The sequence below is a fragment of the Syngnathoides biaculeatus genome, chromosome 8 (genome assembly GCF_019802595.1).
Source record: "Syngnathoides biaculeatus isolate LvHL_M chromosome 8, ASM1980259v1, whole genome shotgun sequence".
Lineage (NCBI taxonomy): Eukaryota > Metazoa > Chordata > Actinopteri > Syngnathiformes > Syngnathidae > Syngnathoides > Syngnathoides biaculeatus.
Genome location: NC_084647.1, coordinates 15,753,507 through 15,774,936, shown reverse-complemented (window position 1 = coordinate 15,774,936; position 21,430 = coordinate 15,753,507). Strand labels below are relative to the sequence as shown.

The following is a 21,430-nucleotide window of genomic DNA, read 5'->3' as shown; positions in this document are numbered from 1 at the left end:
TAAAGTGTGTGAATGGACAAATTTGCAAATATGCGCAGGTGGACTGTAATGCTAACTCACTTTGACGCTATATAAAAGAGAGAAATAAAACATTCGTCGCATCTGCTCGAGTCGCTCAGCTGGACTCGGCACCACTTAGCGTCCCCGTCGACGCCATTTCATCTTGGAAGGGTATCAAAACCACCGCATCCTTTTAACCTCTGCGCGGGGGACGGACACAAGGGGACAAGCACGCGCGCTCGTCTCTTCATCGCTCAAAAGACTCCGGCGCTGCCAAACAATCCCATTAGCTGTCACCGGGCAAAAGCCGCGGCGGCCACGACGCCGGTCGTTCCTTTTCCGGCTTTCGACCTCCGAGCAAGCGTGCGTCAGCGGACGTAACGACTCGGAGTGGCGTATTCTACAGAGTCGCCCATTCATCAAAAAGACACTGCCAGTGAGACCCTGAGGGACGCCATCAGGAAGTACAAAGATGTCTGCACAAAAAGCCCAAACGCTCACAACGGAAGAGAGGCGGAGAAGACAGTTCATTAGGCACATCAGTGGACAATGGCCTGAATGCTGAAGAAAGGTCAAGGTGCTCCAAAAGGTCAAAGGGCAAAAAGAAATTGTGAAATCAGAACGAGTTCCCAGTGCCACTTGACATGGGAATTTAACTTTTGTCTCATAATTCCTTGATTTTATATTTCAATCCTGCAACTTCGTCTCTCATTTCAATTATGTTATTCCTGTAATATTACTGCATTTTTCTCATTATACATATCTATTCTTATAAAGATTAATCTTATTTGTAATATAACTCCATGACTTCAATCTCGATTTAATTGTCATATTTTATTATGCCAATATTCGTTTTTTTTCTTCAAATTCTTTGACCTCATCCTTGTTGGTACTAGTAAAACATTTACTTATATAAAAAAAAGGGGGGAAAATTATTAATTTTTGTAATTTTCTGACTTTCTTCTGTTCTTCTTTGTCATTTAATAATCTTTTTTTCCCCTCGTAATTCTGCGACTTCATTCTTTTTATATTGAAACTTTTGGGCGGTGGAAATTGGAGAATTTTATTCGTGCAGTATCACAACAATTCTCTTAATTTATTTTCCTCAATGTTTATATATTTTTGTTAGACTTTTTTCTTCACATTACAAATTTATTCTCCTAAATTTGAAATGACTTGTTTCATAATTGTCTGACATATTGTATTCTTCTAGAGTTACTTTTTGCCCCCCAAATGATTTTGTCACCTTGTTTTTAGAGAAAAATTTCCATTTATTCTCTGAGTTTATATTCAGGATATTGAAATTTGTTCTTATTTCCCTGTAATTTTATGACTTTACTATAATATTACAACTTCCTTGCGATATAATGACAACTACTTTTATACCACAATCATTACCGCCTATTTCTTGGAAAATTCCATAACTTTATTCCTGGGCTGTTGCAATTCTATGACTTTATACTCAGAATATGACATTTTATCATAACGTTATAGTTTGTGTTGAAAACTTTTTCTTCCTTGTAATTCCACAATTTCATCATCGTAATGTTGATTTTGTTTTTCTTGTGAGTCTGCTTATTTTTCACAATGTTAATTTCTTCTAATATTACGCTATTCTCATAAAGTTACCACTTTTGTCTTTTACTGGGATTTCTTTTTGCCTGGTAAATGTAATAACCCCCCCAACTCTTAACTAATTCTTCTGTGTTTTTTTTCATGTCGTTGCCTTTTCTCGCCCTCCATTTCCACAATGGAGCAAACAGGATCCAACCCCAAATCCTTTTAACAAGAGCAGCAAACTTCTTTGGGATGCTTTGGTTACTCACGGCTCCTGTCCCCTTTCCACCTCCAGCTGCCTCTGAATTTGCCCGGGGCGTCCGCCGGCCGGCACGCCCCACTGTGCGCCCCGACTAACAGCAGAAGCAGCAGCAGCAGCAGGGGCGGCGGCGGCGACCTCCGCCTCGCCATGCCTCCGAGCGAGCCGCTCCGGCTCAGGACCGGGCTCTGGCGGAAGCCGCTGTCGTGTCGTCAGATCCGCCGGGCGCCGGATCGAAGCTCCGATCCTCCTCGATGACCGGATCCATCCCTCAGAGGGCAAAGTGGCTGTAAAAATCCAGCACAGCTGCAATCCCTACTTTTTTTTCTGTGCTCTCTTTGAAGAATCCGCTGAATGCTGGAAGTTGAGCAGGAGCCGTCAACCACGAGACTGTGTGTGTGTCTGAGATCCGCTTCCCGCTGTCTTTGGCCAGCCTGTCACTCGTCCGCGGATGTCAGAAATCAATCACCGCGGAGCAGCCTTGACTTTGGGAGCAGCTTGCATCTCACCGGTGAGGGGACGGGTGTGGAGTAATCTCCCCAAGTCCTCTTTCCCACCGCCACACCCACGATGCTCATACACGGATGGATTTTCATCATGTGAGTGTGCAGCACTACACACACGCACACGGGAAAATGACTGCCTTGTTAATGTGCAACGCAGTAAATCCCCTAATGGTTCTGAAAGAACATCACACGGCAGCGCGTCGGAAATGGCAACGCTGACAGTGCCTCGGCGCGGCTCGTAAACAGAGGAGGCAACGTTAGGCGTAGCACCATCGTCCGCAGACAAGAAAAACAAGCAAAAACAGATAAAAAGTGAGGGCATGTTTGGAATGTGTAGTGGTCAAGACGTCGGTTGGAGTTGTAAAACTTTGTCTGCATAAATCGGCAAAAATGACGCAACACCAAAAACCAGTCAAGGTAAAACTACAACTATTAATGAGACAGAAATTAATACACCTTGACCATGAAACTGTAACGAAAAACTTTCATCTCCTGAAACCAATCACAAGTTGTATTGACCGAATAGAGCTCGTGCACCTACGTCATCAAATCACGTCAATGGCCGGAAGTGGCGGTCAAACCAAGCATTCTTCAATGCTAAGTCGGTTGGAGACGACGCCCAGAGTTTTGCCCGATACTGTTTAACATTTAGATGATGATAATAAACGAAGGTACGTGGAAAAATGAGACACTTGGCATAGAGGACTTAATTTTTAATGCCAAAGTCGCTGAAATTGGACTGTTAACCCGCTTCCACTTGTCTTGGACAACTGGATCTACACGTGGATCTGGTGAGTAAGTCGTCAAGATTACAGAGAAGAGTTTGAAAGTCTATAAAAGTCTGGGCGCACACAAATACTTCATTTCTGGATCTGTTCTCAATCAAAAATAAACTCTCGATAGTGATGGAGCCACTCAATTTTTTTCAATACTTCTTTTTCTTTCAGCTTGTCCCGTTACGGGTCGCTACAGTATGTCATCTTTTTCCATTTTGGTCTTGTGCATCCTCCTCTCTAACCTGTTCACACCAAGCGAGAACCTCAACATCTTCATTTCTGCGACCTCAAGTTCTGCTTCCTATTGTTTCTTCAGGGCCACGGTCTCTGATGCATACATCATGGCCGGGGTCACCACTGTTTTATAGACTTTGCCCTTAATCCTAGCATAGACTCTTCTGTCACATAGAACACCAGACACCGTCTGCCAACTGTTCCACCCCGCATGGACCCGTTTCTTCACTTCTTTATCACACTCACCATTGCTCTGTATTGTTGACCCCAAGTATTTGAAGTCATCCCCCCTCGCTATCTCTTCTCCATGGAGCTTCACTCGTCCTGCCCCGCCCCTCTCATTCACGCAGATCTATTCTGTTTTACTTCGGCTAATCTAATCGTACCTCCATCTTTCTAACTGTTCCTCCACCTGTTCCCTGCTTTCACTGCAGATCACAATATTATCTGCAATCATGGTCCAAGGGGAATCCAGTCTAACCTCGTCTGTCAGCCTATCCATTATTACCGCAAACAGAAAGGGGCTCAGCGCGGAACCCTGGTGCAGTCCCACCTTACCTTAAATCCTTCTGACACACCAACGGCGAATCTCACCTCTGTTTTTCTCCCCTCATACATCTCCTGTACTATTCTAACCTACTTCTCCGCCACACCAGACTTGCGCATGCAGTACCACAGTTCCTCTCTTAGTACTCTGTCATAGGCTTTCTCTAAGTCTACAAACATACAATGTAGCTCCTTCTGACCTTCTCTGTACTTGTCCACGAGCATCCTCAAGGCAAATAATGCATCTGTGGTACAATATATAAATAAATGACCCCCTGGTTTTACACAAACTCACGTTCATTAACCATGATTGAAAAAAAAAAAAAAGACAGCGAGTCGGCTCCTCTGTACACAGAAGCGTATTGCTACCACACGTAAACCTCTCTGCGACAGACGGTTTATTTTCTTTTTTTAAATACACATTGTTCTTAAATGACTCAATTCGGAATTTTCGATACTAATTGGTAATTTGAGATTAAGAATAACTCCTACCTGAAATGAAGTGATCGCTACACAGGCATATGTATTTTGTTGGGCACCATCATCACGTTTATTTGCCGAAATCCATCGATCTTTTCCGGGCTTTTCAGTTGGTATGCTATGGAATGATCAATGTCGAGCAGCTCCGTTTGACCATCAATATGGCGCAGTGAAAATGGTGAGGTCACGTGCACGAGCTCTATACCACTGGACTTTTTCAAAACTATTGCAAAGTCAGTGCTAGATGATTTACATCAAATAAGCAATGGTTTACTTCAGCCGAGCAAGTTTCCGAAAGCTCCGAAAGTAGCTGCCATTAAGTTGTTTTGAAAAAAGAGAAGACTGAATGCTTCATTGTTGGCAAACCATCGATCCATCCCACAAACCTTCATAGCCAGGATCAGTAGGAAAGTGCTTTTTAATCAACTCAGCATTTTCTTCAACTCACTCAGGTTTATGACCTCATCTCAGTACAGAATCCGCTCTTATCAAAGTGTTAAATCATTCAAACGTTGAACACAGTTCTTGTTTTGTTGGATCTTCGATACAGTAGATTATAACATACTGCTGAACACGTCGGAAACTTGGGTGGGACTCAGTGGAACTGTCCTTCATTGGTTCAGGTTCTACCTGAAGGAAATGAGTTATTTCGTAACCATCGAAAGTTTTCAAGCTCACCGAATGGTGATGACATTAAGGCCTCTCTCAAGGGTCAGTTCTTGGACCTCTTCTATTCCAGCTGCATATCCCAAACCTGGGTCAAATTCTTCAGAACTTTCATGATGACTCTACTATACCTCTGCAGTGTCCCCAGATGACTACAGTTCATTTGACGTGTCGAAAACAAATTTGATAAACCCATTTTTTTTTTTTTTTTTTACTTTACCCAGTGTTCATCTTCCTGGAATTGCCAAATTGATCTGAATTGACCTGACTTAGTGAGTTCATCAAACTTTGCCGTCATGTCCCGTCCACACATCATTAACTCACGGTTTAATCTCATCCAACTGTCTCCTAAAACGTTAATGACAGTCAACTTTGGTAGCAACAAGATGAAATTTATCTCTATATACCTCAATGAAATTGCCCAAAAAATGAATTCCAAACCAAAATAGCTGATTTCCTGTCTTTTTTTACATGGATTTCAGGGACTTTTTTTGTGGGTTTACTCAGAGTAGACGTGCCTGCCAAATATGTTTCCAAGTGAAATTTGTCGGAGGGGCTGAAATTTCAAAAATGTTGTATTTAATGGCACACATTGTGAGAAAAAAGTAGTTTTTTTTTTTTTTTTTTTTCCAGTTTTCCATCGTATACATGGTTCAGATTTGGTAGCAATTGAAAAAAAACTCTTGGATAACTTCCAATATTTTGAAGGAGCCTGAGAAGTGTATTTTGAGACTTTGCTAGCATGCTCCAACTACATTCCATGACAAAAATCTTACAAATTTCCAGGCTACAGGACTCTGTGTCTTTGAAGGACCCCTAGAAATAACCCTAAAATAGTCAATACCAGCCAAAATGAGTTCTTGTGACATTTCAGACTTATTTTACGACTTTACTCATGACAGACGTGCCTACCAAATTTCATGTTGCTGAAAGTGTAGCTGGCTTCTAAGGTTGCATTTTATCTCCCCCCGCGCCTCCCCCTCAAAAAAAATCTAATCTTTGAAGGTCAAGCTAACAAGGACCCCCCCAGAGACTGAAAAATCACACTGATACAATCTTCTTTCTTATATCACGGTGGCAGAGCGTCTCTCGCATACAAAAGCAAACACACACACAGACGGAGCATGAAGACTATTTTAGTGAGGACAAGCTCAGTAAGTCTGCGTTTACGGTTACGTCCCTGGTTTCCTGCAGCTGTCGGTGGGGGAGAGGCAGGTTGGGTGCAGGTTACTGTGGGAAACTGAAGGTCGAAGCGCAACCTCATTGTCTCGCTCTCGCTATCTCTTCCCCCCCCCGAGCTGCGCCGGTGCAGCTTTCTTCCCTGCCAAAGTGTAGAATGTCATTACCGAAGCATGGAATGCTTCCAAATGCACGTCACTTACACAAATGGCTTTACACTCCCTTTTTCGAACGCTTGAAGTGATTTTATGGATGTTAGATGGTGTAAGTGAGGGTGTGGGTATGGGGGTGGGCGCAATTTAGCCATCTCGAATCACTGCTAATGATTGGGACTCCACCCTCCATATTCTTTGCCACTTATCCTCACGAGGGTCGCAGGGAGTGCTGGAGCCTATCCCACCTGACAATGGGCAGGAGGCGGGGTACACCCCGCACTAGTCGCCAGCCAATCACAGGGCAGATCGAGAGAGACAGCAGCCGCACTCACAATCACACCTAGGGGCAATTTAGAGTGTCTAATTAATGTTGCATATTTTTGGCATGTGAGAGGAAACCGGAGTGCACGGAGGAAACCCACGCAGGCACGGGGAGAACATCCAGACTCCACACAGGCGGGTCCGGGATCGAACGTAGGACCTCAGAACTGTGAGGCTAACGCTTTACCAGCTGAGCCACCGTTCCGCCTGATTGGGGCTCATTTTGGGCAAATTCCTGAGTGGGACTTTGTCAAAGTACAAGGGCGGGAATTCTCAGAAAACGGCTGCTTCAAATCAAAATGGCTGAAGTTCAGTTCAGTTTTGTTCTTAGGTCCTGAAGACTTTTCCATGCATTTGATTATGACGGTCATGTCCACTCAGTTTGGTGTTGATTTGTAAAACTGGTATCGGGGGGGGGGTTGAATTTTTCTAATTTTCCCAGGGGGCGCTATTGAGTGAGATTTAGAAAAATGTGGCCAAAACGCCGAAGTCCATCTTTTCACCACGATACTCAGCCTTGCCAGTATTGAAGAATATTCAAACATTTTAAGGCTCCCAAATGGAGTATTCCATCATCTGAAAATTAAATTTGTGTTATGGTGAGTCACCAAATTTCACCTTTTTTTCCCCTCCCCTGTCCCGTGTCACTGCACCCACTCGCAATAATGAAAAATTTCGTTTTGCAATTTAATATCATCCATCCATCCATGCCGTCCTTCTCGAAGTTTTTACACTCACCTTAAGGAAAAAAGAAATACTTAACTCCTCAATTACCACTATTGTGACAAACATTAATATAGCTACTGTAATAAAAAGCATAGTAGGCTGAAGGGTTTATGTCAATTTCCATAAATTACAGACAAATTGTGATTGTGTTGTTGCATGTATGCACTTCCAATAAAATACTTTTTTTTTTTTCACGTATACCAATACTGAAATAGCATCGGGATCATAAATTAGCCACAAGGCAGACAAGCGACACGCCACAGCAACATTTTTTTTTTTTTTTTGCCATCTGTATTTCACAGCCGTCACTCGGGAACGCGCGACGGGAAGTCCTCGCACCTCAAAACGAAGACCGGACAAATTCTTCCGTTACGCAGCGAGCCATTCAATCAGCGCGCAGGCACCGCCCACACCTTCAGCCTCTATCTGGCCTGACACACACACGCACACAATGGGCCACTACAATCAACGAGAGGTCACGGGGTCACCCGCCTGAAGGTTAACATGTGCAGGCAGAAGAGCTGCGATCACTTAAAGACGGGAAACCTTCGACACAGTAGCTAGCGAACCCCAAGCCACTGCAAGATTATCACCTACAACTGTAGACCTCTGGTATAACACTCAATTTTTAGTTTCACAAACAAAAAAAGACAGGTGTGATGTTCTCAGAGGTCTCACCTCGCAAGTGTGTCACAGATTTTTTTTTTTTCCCCTCCCACGATCTGCTAAAAATCTCAGCTATTGGCAGTTTTTATGCTCAGCGCAAAGCAAAAAAGCTATCGGTTTAGCGCCAGCTAGCAAAATGTTGTTGGTCGTGTTTGGTTGGATTCATCAAAGACTAAGAAGTGTCTTGTTTTGTACTTTTTAAAAATATAAGTATAAAGTATATCCATACCTATAATAAAAGACAATGTAAATAAGAAAACATGTCTTATAGCAAATTTACTGGACTTACTGTAGCATTCTTGCGTTAAGGCGGCCTGACTTCATGAATGACGCGTTTCGCTAGTTTCCAAGGTATCAAGCACAGCAATTGTTCACATTATTCAGTCATTCCTTGTAATTTTCTTTTACTTTTTTCAAATATCTAAATGATTTTATATTCAACAGTCATCATCATTTCAATTTTGTTTAGAATTATCTCACAGTTTTTATTATTTAAATTAGTAAGAAATGTTTACAAAATAGGAGCACTTTAAAAAAAAAATACTTAGCACATCACTGTTGTTACTATTATGTTATCAAGTCAACTGTGTACCACGCACACAATTCGGAATGGTCACGTTTACAGTGTAGGTTGTTGATGTAATATATACTGTGTCCACTAGAGGACGATGTTGTATGCAGTTCGGCGTCGCCTCAGTGCCAGCATGTTCATCAACGGAGAAATATGATTGGAAATTGAGTTTTTGTTTTTTCGCTCCAGTGTCCGGAATAAGTAGATCAATTTTTTTTTTTGGTCATCTCTGAAATGAAATTGTGCTATTGATCGCGCCTTCTCTTGCTTTTGATTCCAATTTCACTTGATTTTTGCTCACAAAATCTGCAGTGATCTCCACGTCCAACAGATGGCAGTGACGTCCCACAATGTGGGACTGGGGTGCGAGGGTGGGGGGGATGCCATTCCCCTTCCCCCACCCCCTCATCTACCCCCCCCCCACACACACACACACACTTCCCTGCAGTTGTGCCAGACAAAAGGCCCCTACAGCTTGATCCTCCTCTAGTTGTTTCACTGGGACTAATTACAGCGTCCTTCATCATCCTCACCACTAAAGCAATTTTAATACCGAAAGTAGAACGTCAGGCACACATTACTAATCCGGGTTTTCCCATTTCATGTTATGTTACTGTTAATCCCGCTCTCACAAGATTCCTGCTAGTACAAACTTGAATAGATGTTTTCACAAGTTTTGTCCACAAAAGGCAGCCGCGTACTGCTGGAACAGCAGAAAGTGGCCGACTGTTGCCAATCCCAACTGAAAACCTTGACAAAAAATACTCCAAATGCGTCGTACATCTGGAGTGGACCTTCACGTGCTCGCAATTTGTCCACCCCCTCTTTTTCGAGCGGGGGAGACAGAATTTACTGTATACATTTCCCTCTCCGTAATGTGATTTTAATGGGCGCCCATTATGGGTGGATTTTTCCCGTTGCCGGTCCGGCCTGGTCCCCGACCCCCGCGAACACCGGGGGGTCTGCTGTATGCGGCTTTTGTCTGAAGAACATTAGAACATTTGAGCAAGTTTCGTGCTCAAACCCGTCATGTCATCAAGCGATAGCAATGCTAGCTAGCGCAACATAAACGGAAGTCTGCTAACCTGCTTTGCGGGTTTGGTCACATGACGTTCTGGATATAACGAATCAAGTCACCTGTTGTACATTTTCAACGTAACGTCAACTTCTCGAGTCGCGTGCCACACATTCAGACTCATGAAGAAAAAAGTTAAAATCACCATTTGTTAGTACGCTAACGGCGCCATCTGTTTTTGACACTGTCATGATGTCAAAGTTGGGTCGCTCCGGATAAACGGAACCTCGGGATAATCGAAGAGCTGCTAACGGAGTTCACGGAGTACCAGTGCGAAGATGACAAAAAGCAGCACAGTCATCGTATGGAAATGACGACGATGATGATGAGGAAGAGGATGGCGTCGGCCTGGCGGTGATGGATGGAGCCATTTTGTTAGCGCGGCTTGGCGAGCGGGTCTCCACTTGGCCCCCATTACGCCTCTGCGACGCCATCCGTCTGGCCGGATATCAGTGCCGTCGTGTTTGCGCATCTTTTTTTAGGGAAGGGGTGGGGGGGGACTGATTTATGAGTCGCCACGCCCGGGTCGCCGGCGAGCTCGGAAGCAAAACCCGAGCAGCGCCTTCCGTTCAGACAAATGTTCCTCTCGGGTCCGAGTCCAAAGGGCGTTTCGTGAAGGGAACCAAAGATGATGACGTCTTGGATCTGAGGCTTAGTTTGTCCTAATTGTACGTTTGTGTAACAATCGTAGCTCGTTCAACATTTGAAGAAAGGAAGCGACGCCAGAAGTTACCGTACGACTCTTTGCTTTTACGCTTTCCGGCATTTTCCCGTTCATCACTGAAGTTGCGACTAAACGTTTCTCTGTTAATATTGTGAAGAACCTTTCCCACCAATTCCTCCAGGAGCGAAAAATGCACACAGACAATTCCCTTCATTTAGAGGCGTATGCAAATGCGCTGTTAAATTTCATTTTTCAAATCCCTTTAATCAGGAGCGGGGGAATAAAGCCAGCTGGTAGGAACCCGTGTTCGGATGTAATTAAGCATCTGATTGAATTTTCAGAGCCCGGCAAATGTGTGCGTGCCAACAGGCGCCAGCGGGGGAGGCTGGCGGAGGATGGGCGAGGTCGAGGGCGGCAATGTTTTGGGAAGGATGGCTGGGGGGGGGGGCGCACGCGACGGCAGGAGGGCCCCCCGCACCTCGAGGCGGGCCGGGAATGTTCCCGCATGCGTGAACAACCGTCACAGAAGCATCTTTATACACGTCAATCATCTCCCGGCTGCCGCGGCAACATATGCTGCCGGGGAAAAACTGGCAGCCGCGCTGTAAGCGAGCATGTTGATAAGAAAAGAAAAGAAAAAAAAAAGAAAATCATAGTAAAATTATGGAGAATTATGCCTTCAGGAGATATTTTGCATTCGGGGCTAGTCGGCCAGTGCTGCGCCTCAGTCAACAGAGGGCGCTGTGTTGGAAAAAAAAAACGATATCCACAAATGTGTATTGATTTTTACAATTTCATTTTCATGACCAATACACTGATTTAAATTGGATTGGAATTGTAAAGTAATTTACAGAAAAGGAATATTTTGAATTATTTTAAAATAAACTGAGAAATTTGTACGTTTCTTCAATTTTTACAGATCTTTATAATATAAACTATTTCTTAAAAATGTGCATTTTCATCATTTGAACTTTAAAACATTTTACATGTTTGTTTTAATAATATAATAATTCACATTAAATTATAAATAAAATGAACCTAAACATTGTTATTAGAGGAATTTAATGTAGGGATAATTTATAAAACACAAAAATGATAGTCTGACTTTTTCTGTTGTTTTTAGAATAATTTGAAATTCAAATTGAATAAAAGTATGCTTATATGGATATAAATGTAACATTTGTAGATAAAAATCTTTTATTCAAATTGACAAAGACAAAAATTTGACTAACTTTCTTTGTGTGATTTCATTTAAAAATATGTAAACATAAAACTAAAAGTACAAAAAATAATGTAACTATCACACTTGTCCTTTGTCTGCTTTGATATCATTTCACGAGTGGATTTGTTATATCACATGAATCAACATGCAGCTCTGGAAAGACTGAATCAGTTTCTCTGATTTGGTTATTCATACGTCCATACCATAATTTTGTTTTCAGGAAATGATAAATAGTCAAAAAAAAAAAAAAATCCCCAGAGCTCCAATTGACATGAAAATAATGTACTGCTAAATGACTTTTCTTCTTGTAGTAATTCCACTGTTACATTGACATTCTTTCTAGCGTTGGTAAATAATAAAATAAAAAAATGAAAAAAATAACACCATCTCGATAGAAGCCGAGGCAACAAAGGCCGGCGTGCGGTAGCGCGGAAAGCTGTCTCACTAGTTTAGCCAGACGTGGATGTCGAAAAAAAGATCCATTACTTGTGTGCTTTCATCACCAGCTGGTGGGGGGTGAGCCGGGGAGTGTTGGTGATGGTGGTGGGGGGGACGGGAAAGGGGAACAAAGGCAGGTGACGCCATCACACAGGTCGGGACGCACATTTCTCCACTCTATATTGCTCGTCCTTCACCTTTGCCCCCCCCCCCACCCTCTCCGGGGCCCCATCTGCTTCGACAAAGTGACGTGTGCGCAAATTGTCGCGGCCGGGTGTGACGGTCTGAGCGCTCCCAGTGCTGCAAAGTCTCTTTGCGCGGATATTAATGCGCATGCGTGTATATTTTGTAAACTTCCGGCCAGTCCGAAACACCCCCATCCATGCTTTAACGTGTGCCATTCGATAACTTTTCGCCAAAGATGAACACAGCGAACATACATATATGTGTATATATTTTTTCTCAACTTTTGTTAGGTTAGGGTTACGGTTAGGATATAAACGTATGCTAGCTCGCTCTATGTAGAAGAAGGGGAAGTTTGAGACCGGGACATTTCCCAGTAAGCGTCTGCTACGTACCCAGAGTTCCCCTGTTAGTCACAAGGAGACTTTTCAGCACGGGGGAGTGCTCAGACCGTCGCAGGTACCCACGCTAACGTTAGCGCCGCCGCTTCGAGGACTAGCGAACGAGTCGGCCCGACCTAGTTATGAACGCTTCAGAATGCTAAGAAATGTGTCAGAAGTAGACCACTGCAATTACATGAAAAAAATTATAAAAGCGATACAAATATATTTCAAAGAAGGTTGTCATTGTGAAATCAACTTAATTTTTTGAATGTTGCTTTTGAAGTAATTTATATTTAGCTATTTTTATTTTTTGGGGTTTTTTTTTGTCACATGACCAGGGTAGATGCTACCCCACATAGCCCTCTGATGTCAGTCCTGTAATATTTGTTCTTTGCGTTTTACTTGCCGACCATTCAATACACTCCAGTTACTTTAATTATTACAAGTCATCCCCTGTTGATTGCATTCAGTACTAAACCTGTGCAAATTTGGGTCATTAATTATCGCAAATCTATCAATTTTTCGACACGGACAGCTGTGCTAACGTTAGCATTTAGCAGAGTCGTAGCTTCCCGACTTGTTTGACTCGTACTCCACTGCAACCGCAATACGGCACTTGAACACAAATGATTGGGTGTGTAAAAAAAAAAACAAAACATTGTCCGACCTCAAGCTACAAGAAGCATCGAGTACGTTTACGCTTCACCGCCACAGAAGAAAAAAAAGGAGCCAAAGGAAGGGTGGAAAAAAAAAAAGTGATGTATGACCAAACGTGAAAGCGCTATCGATTGTCCTCAATTGTGTTTGCCGTGATTAAAGGGGCCGATCCTGAAATGGACGCACTTCGCCGTAAAAAGAAGGAAAAAAAAATCAAAAGGCTTTGGCAGTCATAAAACAGCCGCCTGACAGGGAGGAAGAATGAGAGCGGCCAGATACGTACGTACTACGTTCTGCTGTGCTTGAGTCGATTTGATTTGAAAGGCGGCAGAGGAACACACAACGACGGCACTCCGGTCCAACAACTCCGAAATATGCCAAAAAGTTCTCATTCATATTCCAGCCACTCAGAATAAAAGTGTTGCTACCTCCGTGGTCAAAATTAGGGCGGCGCGGTGGAAAAGCTGGTAAAGCATTGACCTCACAGTTCTGAGTTCCCGGGTTCAAACCCGGACCCGCCTGTGTGGAGTTTGCATGTCCTCCCCGTGCCTGCGTGGGCTTCCTCCACGCACTCCAGTTTCCTCCCACGTCCCAAAAACATGCAACATTAATTGGACACTCAAAATTGCCCCAAGGTGTGATTCTGAGTGCGGCTGTTTGTCTTGATGTGCCCTGCGATTGGCTGGCAACCGGTCCAGGGTGTACGCTGCCTCCTCCCCGTTGACAGCTGGGATAGGCCCCAGCACTTCCTGTGACCCTCGCGAGGATAAGCGGCAAAGAAAATGGATTGATGGTCGAAATGAAGGGGCAACCCATTATTTTTCCTGCTTTCTCAATGCAACACTGGAGCCAACAGACCAAAACGTCAGAGTGCCGAGTTTAACTCATAGAACAGAAGTTTGATAGAAGACTAAAAGTTTGCAGTTCTCGAGTGACACGTCCTCTGCGTGTTAGCACGTCTCTATATTTGTCAACGTATATTGCTGAAATGAGAGGATTTGGACAATTTTAAATGAAACAAGGTCTCTAGCTCAGTGATTTCCAACCTTTATACAGCCAAGGCACATATTTTACAATTGAAAAATCCCACAGCACACCAACAAAAGTAAATGTCACCAACTATGGTTCGATTAATTACTGTATGTACTCCCTGCCATCTAATAAAAGAGGATTTTTTTGTTCCGTCTGTCGTTGTGCATCACTGGCATAAATAGATGAATAAAGATACATTATTTCTTGGAAATGAATGGTTTTTTTTAGCAATTACAAAAAAAATTGGATAACTTCCCACGGCACACCTGAAGAGCGCTCACGGCACACTGTTTGGGAATCACTGCTCTAGATGATTAATAGAATATTAAAAAAAGTCACAAATTAATATGATCATCGAGTTGTCGATAAATTGGTGCACGTGTAATAGCTAAGCAAAAGATTCAGTAGCTGCAAAGTCACAACTTGTGGCAAGCAGCGTGGCTGACAATCGTGCAGCAAACGTTCACTTGTGTGCCAGCCAAAAGCATAAATCCACGGCGACGTCGACCCGAGCGGCATCTCCGCGGACAAAGTGCACATTAGCTGCCAACGCTGCGTCCTTGCGAAGCCGTCGCCGCGTCGGGGTGACCGTTTAACGCCTTGTTTGACCGAGGAAGTAAATATTTGACGTGTTAACGCTCTGAAATCAAGCCCAAACTTTGTGAAGATGATTTGGTGGGAGCAAGTCAGGTGCTTTTTAAACCATTGCGACGTGTCGTCTCCAGTCAGGTGGGGCTTGGTGGTCGTCGTCTGTTGGCTTGGGCTTCAAACAAGAGTTAAGTTTGTGTGATGTGGTTTCACAGCAGGTTAGAAACCAGGTTTAGACTTTCAAATAAGGCTGTCAAGCATGGGTTTGGATTTTAAACGGGATTCGGTTGCAAGCAAGGGTTAGACTTTTGAACCAGGATTTTTAAAACGGGATTAGTATTTCAAGGCTGGTTTATAGATCAAAATAAAGTTTTTGAGCCAGAGGGGTTCAAATGATTTTTTGAGTTTGAAATAAGGTTTCATTCAGGTTAGCGTTTTAAATTGCGGTTTTGAGTTATGGTTAAGGTTTCAAACCAGGGTTTTGAGCAAGGGCTAGGGTTGAAAGCCAGTGTTTGGGGTTCGATCCATCCATCCATCCATTTTCTTAGCCGCTTATCCTCACAAGGGTCACAGGGAGTGCTGGAGCCTATCCCAGCTGTCCATGGGCAGGAGGCGGGGTACCATGTGCGAGACAATCGCAGGATACATGGAGACAGACTACAATCGCACTCACAGCCACACCTAGGGGCAATTTAGAGCGTCCAATTAATGTTGTATGTTTTTGGGATATGGGAGGAAACCTGAGAGCCCGGAGGAAACCCACGCAGGCACGGGGAGAACATGCAAACTTCACACAGGTGGGTCCGGGATTGAACCCTGTGAGGCTAACACTTTATTGGCTGAGCCACCGTGGCGCCTGTTGGGGGTTCCAATTAATCTATTAAATTACAGTTTTAAATAAGGATTAAGATTTCACTTTGGCTTTAAAAACAGTTTTCCACATTAGGATTTTAAACGGTTGAATTTGAGATAAACATTTTGAGTTAAAATTCAGTGTTAGGGTTTCGGATTGACGTTTCAAGACTAGGGGTTGGTTTTAAGTGAGGGTTTCAGGCCAGGGGTAGGTTTTCAAGGCAGATTTGGGATTTTAAAGGAAGATGTCAAGCATGGGTTCAGATTTTAAGCGGGACTGGGTTTCAAGCAAAGTTTAGGGTTTCAATTTACGAGACTGTCAAGTCTGGGTTAGGGTTTAACAAAATGTTATTTTCAAATTAGCCTTTGAAGCAGGATTATGGTTTTCAATGAAGATTTCAAGTCCGGGTCGTAGAGTCACATATTGATTATGGTTTCCAGCCTTGTGGTTTTGAACAAAGCAACCGATGGACAAACAAAAAGAAAACATTGGGCGTGGCGGAGGTTGGAAGGTTGACGTCTTTGGCTCGTGTCTTGTTTTCTAAAGCGCAATGTTTGACCTTCTCATTTGTACACAAACAAATCCAAAGACGAGGTACAAATCCAGCCTCATTACTTGGCGTCTCCTGACATTTCCCCCCAGAAAAAGAGACAAACATCTCGGATATTATTCCCCTCCCATTTCCCCCGATGGCTCTTTTATCATAACTCCAGGTCAAATTATGTAAATTTGGTGTATTTATATCTTCTTCGCCACGACCGCAGTTTGAATGTGCGACGCGTTCTGTCGAGGAGATGATGTTACGCCCGGTTTACGGCTCCCCAAGCCGGCCGGAACGCCGGCTGTAATTTCAACAGGTAAGCAGACGCGGCGGAAATTCCGATATTGTTAACGTGATCGTTGTGGGACCAGCAGAATAATTGACTGTCCATTGTTTATTCTTTTCCGTGGCTCGCTGGAACTGATTCGCTGCCGTGGACCTTGAAATTCCTTGACTGTATTCCAGGTGGAGGGACTGGCCCCCATTATTTGCGGAACTCAACTTTGGAAAAAATCTTGCCCCCACCGCTGGACTAATTTACACTTTCTGTAAGAAAATCAGGCGAAGGGGGGGGGGGGGGAATTAGTTTTGAGGGTACATCTGAATCTTGACCCCCAACAAACCAATTTGTTGTCATGATTTTCAGTTGAAGTCAGCGTTTGAAGGTTGCAGGAGGAGAGAGCCACTTAGTGCGGCCGCCGCCTTATCTGATTGCGCGGCCGCCTCATTCATTAGCGCCCTCGCTCGCCCGACTCGTTCACAATAAGCGACGTCGTTACGGGACGCTTTGGAGTGACGCGGCGGGCTTTCTCATTCGGCGCCGCGATAAAGCTCCATAATAGAGCGGGACGGACAATGACGAGACACGGGACCGACTTCAATCGCCGTCATTTTCTCCCTCGTGTCTTTATCTGTCCCGGCAGTCCTTCCTGGAAGCACATTCGATTTATTCCAGATGCTTATTTCCAGTTAGGTGACATTGTTTTGGTTTTTTTTTCTTGTTGTTGTTTTTTTGACGGTGTTCCCGTCCTTGAACGGTCTCAGGTGACAGACCACGAGGCTCGAGACCGATACCACCACATTAGCGTCGGCCCATTTGGAGGTGTTAGTTTGAATTGAAAGGCGGTTTCAGAAGCGGTTCAAGGATTTCGGGGGGTAAAAATAGCCTCCGAAGCCAGTTTCATCATGACAGCAGATTTTAGAGCATTTTCCATTCACACTCCTGGAATACCCTTCATGTGGAAACTAGAGGAGCTACTGCTATAGAAAAGTTTTAATTTTGCCTTAAAACTTATTTGTGGGCGGCACGGTGGGGCAGTTGGTAAAACATTGGCCTCATAGTTCTGAGGTCCTGGGTTCAATCCCGGACCCGCCTTTGTGGAATTTGTATTTTCTCCCCGTGCCTGCGTGGGTTTCCTCCGGGCACTCCGGTTTCCTCCCACATCCCCAAAACATGCAACATTAATTGGAGACTTTAAATTGCCCCTAGGTCTGATTGTGAGTAGGGCTCTTGTCTGTCTCCATGTGCCCTCCAATTGGCTGGCGACCAGTTCAGGCTGTACCCTGCCTCCTGCCCGTTGACAGCTGGGATAGGCTCTCGTGAGGATAAGCGGTGAAGAAAATGGATCGATGGATGTACTATAAGACTAAACTATTTTGTTAATATAGTCCGCTGAAGCTGCTCAGAATGCAAAGTTTTGTAATTATTAAACAAATTGAACAAAAAAACCAGCAGCACCAAGTCCGCGCTGATGTTTTTGAGACTGTAGAAAGCTGCATGTGGCTACCAGCGTGGACTGAATGGAACATTTTCAGTTCCAAATATTGAAATCTGACCTATTAATACAATTAGTTCATTTTCAGAACGGTGAACTTGGAAGTAGCTCGCGTAGAAAAAAAACCTCAACACTGCAAGTGTTCGAACAAAGTCTAAGCTGCAGATGAATTTACCCGCGACCCTTGTAAGGATAAGTGGCAAAGAAAATGGATGGATGGAACTTATTTATAGCTTTGTACCCTCGCACGTTGTGCAAATGGTCTCTCAACCGCCGACATCTGAATTTTGGCCCGTTTTACTGCGGCTTCTCTCTGCTTCTTCCCAGCGGCGCATGAAGAATGTTATGAAATTTCAGCCCCTGAAGCAAGATTATCTTAACAGCAGGTCACATGAAATTTGGTGGCCGTGTTTATGATAAATGTACAGAAAAGCCTCGGGCAGTTGTGCCTGAAAAGTTGTCTGGAATTTTGTCTTAAAGCTGCATTGAAGCGTTTGGTTCATTTGTGGGGTCCTTAGAAAACCCGACCAGTTATGGAATTTTTTTTTCCGGTTGCAACGTTCGGTGAGATTACGAAGACCACAAGGACTGATTTGAAGCTAAATCAACTTTCAAGGAGGCAGAACATGATGTAGAACGTCGAGCAGAAGGAATTCTTTTGCACAATAGCTGACAATAGTTGACAAATAGAGAAATAAACGGCGTTTAACTTCTTGTTCACTGTAGTATGAAATAATGAATGACTTTTGCTTACTTTCCTGCGAGAAAACGTCGCGGACTTGGTAATTGGCCGCGGACGAGGATGCCAGTTGGAGGACGCGATGGGGCTTTTCGGCCCGACTGGCTCTGCGCGATCAACAGATGGACCGAAAGCCTCTGCGGCAAAACTGGTCGCACCGCCATCGATCCCAAGCGGGGGCGGCTTGCGCCAGTCACCTGGGAATACTGCAAAATGAGAGCCCGTGGCTTAGCACGTCGGAGCATTTTGTTCGGACCTCTTTGGCATCTCTCAAAGGACCCGTCTTCTTCCTGGTGAATAAATATAGACGTCCGCATCCCTGACGGATGTATTGAGCTCCACGGAGTGAAATTTTTCAACCTAGATGTTGAGATCTGTCTTTTTGTGTGTCTCACATCAGCGAGCGGCAGCTTCTCACCTTACGTTGGCAGGCGTACATTTGCAGTCTTGGCTGAACGACAGGCAAATCCTGCCTCTGTAGATTTAGGAGAGCGGACTGAGCTACCTCTGGGCTTGGGGGTCACAGGTTTTTCTCTTTTTTTTTTTTTTTTTAATTCCACGCAGTCAGGGACTACTGAGGGCCTCCACCGGCTTCTCGGCGCTCTAATGGGGCACCGAGGGAGACGGGGTTTCGGTCGGCGCTATCTCCGATCCTTTGGCAGATTTAATTGGGCATAAAGAGAATTGCTCCCCCCCCCCATCCCCTGCACATGTTTAACTAAAAACCACAGACGTGTCGACCGAGAAGGACAAAGTCTTTTTTTTTTTTTTTTGTTGCCGAAGCAGTTTTCAGACGACGGTCGTGGTTCACGTTTGCGAAAGACAAATCAGCTTCTAAAGCAGAAAAAAACATCACTTTTACTTGTATTATTATTATGTGATTTATAGATCAAACAATTTTGAGGATATAAAAAAATGAAAAAAAGGTTCAAACGTATATTAAATTCATTTTAATCATATATTTAGAATTGTTTTAACTATAATTTAATTCAATTTCTGTTCTGCTTCTCCTCAAGCAGGTGACGGGCGTGCTGGAGCCCATCCCAGCAATCTTCGGGCGACAGGCGGGGTACACCCAGTACTGGTCGCCAGCCAATCACAGTGAATAGACATATTTTGTGTAAAACTGTTATTTTGCTGAGAAATTTGTGATGAATTCACATTTATCTCCCTTTTTATTCAATTTCATTTGGTGTATAATTTGTTTCACGTAGCAACAAAATTTGGTAGCTCGCGAGACCCACAAAACTGTCTCAAAATGCCGTACCTGTAAAAATAAAGGAATTCTGACATTTTGATTTGAAGAAACCATTTTCAAGTTAATTTGCTCAGTTGCAACAACCCATTTTTTTGGGGGGGGTCAATTCACCCTCTGAGGCCACTTTCCCTTAGCAATGGGAAATTTGGTCGTCAAGAGAGGTCCAACAAGTCTGCCAGCTTGCTTTAAAGCCGCCATTTTAGATCAGTCCATTCATCCATCCATCCATCCATCCATTTTCTTCGCCGCTTATCCTCACGAGGGTCGCGGGCAGTGCTGGAGCCTATCTCAACTGTCTACGGGCAGGAGGCGGGGTAAACCTGGACTGCTTGCCAGCCAATCGCAGGACACATCGAGACGAGCAGGGCAATTTAGAGTGTCCAATTAATGTTGCATGTTTTTTGGGATGTGGGAAGAAACCGAAGTGCCCGGAGGAAACCGATGCAGGCATTCGGGATTGAACCTGGGACCCTCAGAACTGTGAGGCCAAGGCTTTATCAGCCGATCCACCATGCCGCCTCATTTTAGATTAATTTTCAGATTATTTTGTCAAATTACTCACTCAGGTCCACAATGTCAGAGCACGGGAGGTGCTGAAAAAAAAGGCTCTAAAATCAGAGACCTATCAAGGAATTCTTTGCAAATAAAATACAACATGAACATAAATTAGCTAATGTTAGTATTTGCAGGTCGAAGCAGATAAATCAAATCAGGATCAACTGGATGCGGTCCACATTTATCAGGGACCTTGAGTGGGCATAAAACCCCAACCCACATTGAAAAAACAATCCCAATAAAAGCCCTGATGAATCACGGCGAATCTGCGGGTCAATCACATCCGACAATAAACGTCTCGCCTTCCCATCCATGCCGAGAGGAGCTGCCGAGGGGTCGCCGATCTCGGTACAGACAGAAGCGCTAATGTGCGCTAATACGCTAAAAGCCACAAGCCTCTTTCTTCTGCGTGATAGATTGTCGGCGCTAAATTGGTGTGCGTGACAGCTTTAGTGCCGCACCATAGGTGGCGGCCAGGGTAAACAATCCGCAGCGGTCGAACCCGGCGAACATGTGCGCGCATGATGCTGCCGGCTTGGGGGACAAAATCAAGACATACAAAATAAGAAGACATGATCGCCGTGGCGGCTTACGCAGCGGGCGACCGACGCCAGAGGCCGCGCAACTGACGGCAGATCAATCGGAAGTGCAAACATCTGGAGATGTCATCGGAAACTCAGCATAAATTGCCGGTTCTGTGACTTCCGAGCTTTTTGTTGGTGGTAGACACGTTGAAGCAACATGTGGCTTACAAGCAAAGAGTTAGCTTGAACTCCTGGGTCCAAGTCACTGGAAAGAACACTATCGGTGTGTAAACAATCGGAC

At 44.2% G+C, this 21,430-nt stretch overlaps 1 protein-coding gene and 1 long non-coding RNA gene across 3 annotated transcripts in view; one reads left to right on the top strand and one right to left on the bottom strand.

Moving 5' to 3' along the window:
- robo1 (roundabout, axon guidance receptor, homolog 1 (Drosophila)) overlaps positions 1-21,430 on the bottom strand; it is a 238,506-nt gene that overhangs the window by 196,084 nt on the left and 20,992 nt on the right. The window lies entirely within an intron of this gene.
- LOC133504397 (uncharacterized) lies at positions 1,970-19,952 on the top strand. Of its 2 annotated transcripts, none has more exons than XR_009795946.1 (2): positions 1,970-2,415; positions 19,812-19,952. It is a non-coding gene; the product is annotated as an uncharacterized LOC133504397 (long non-coding RNA). The 2 variants fall into 2 exon arrangements; XR_009795945.1 differs by having other exon boundaries at positions 19,809-19,952.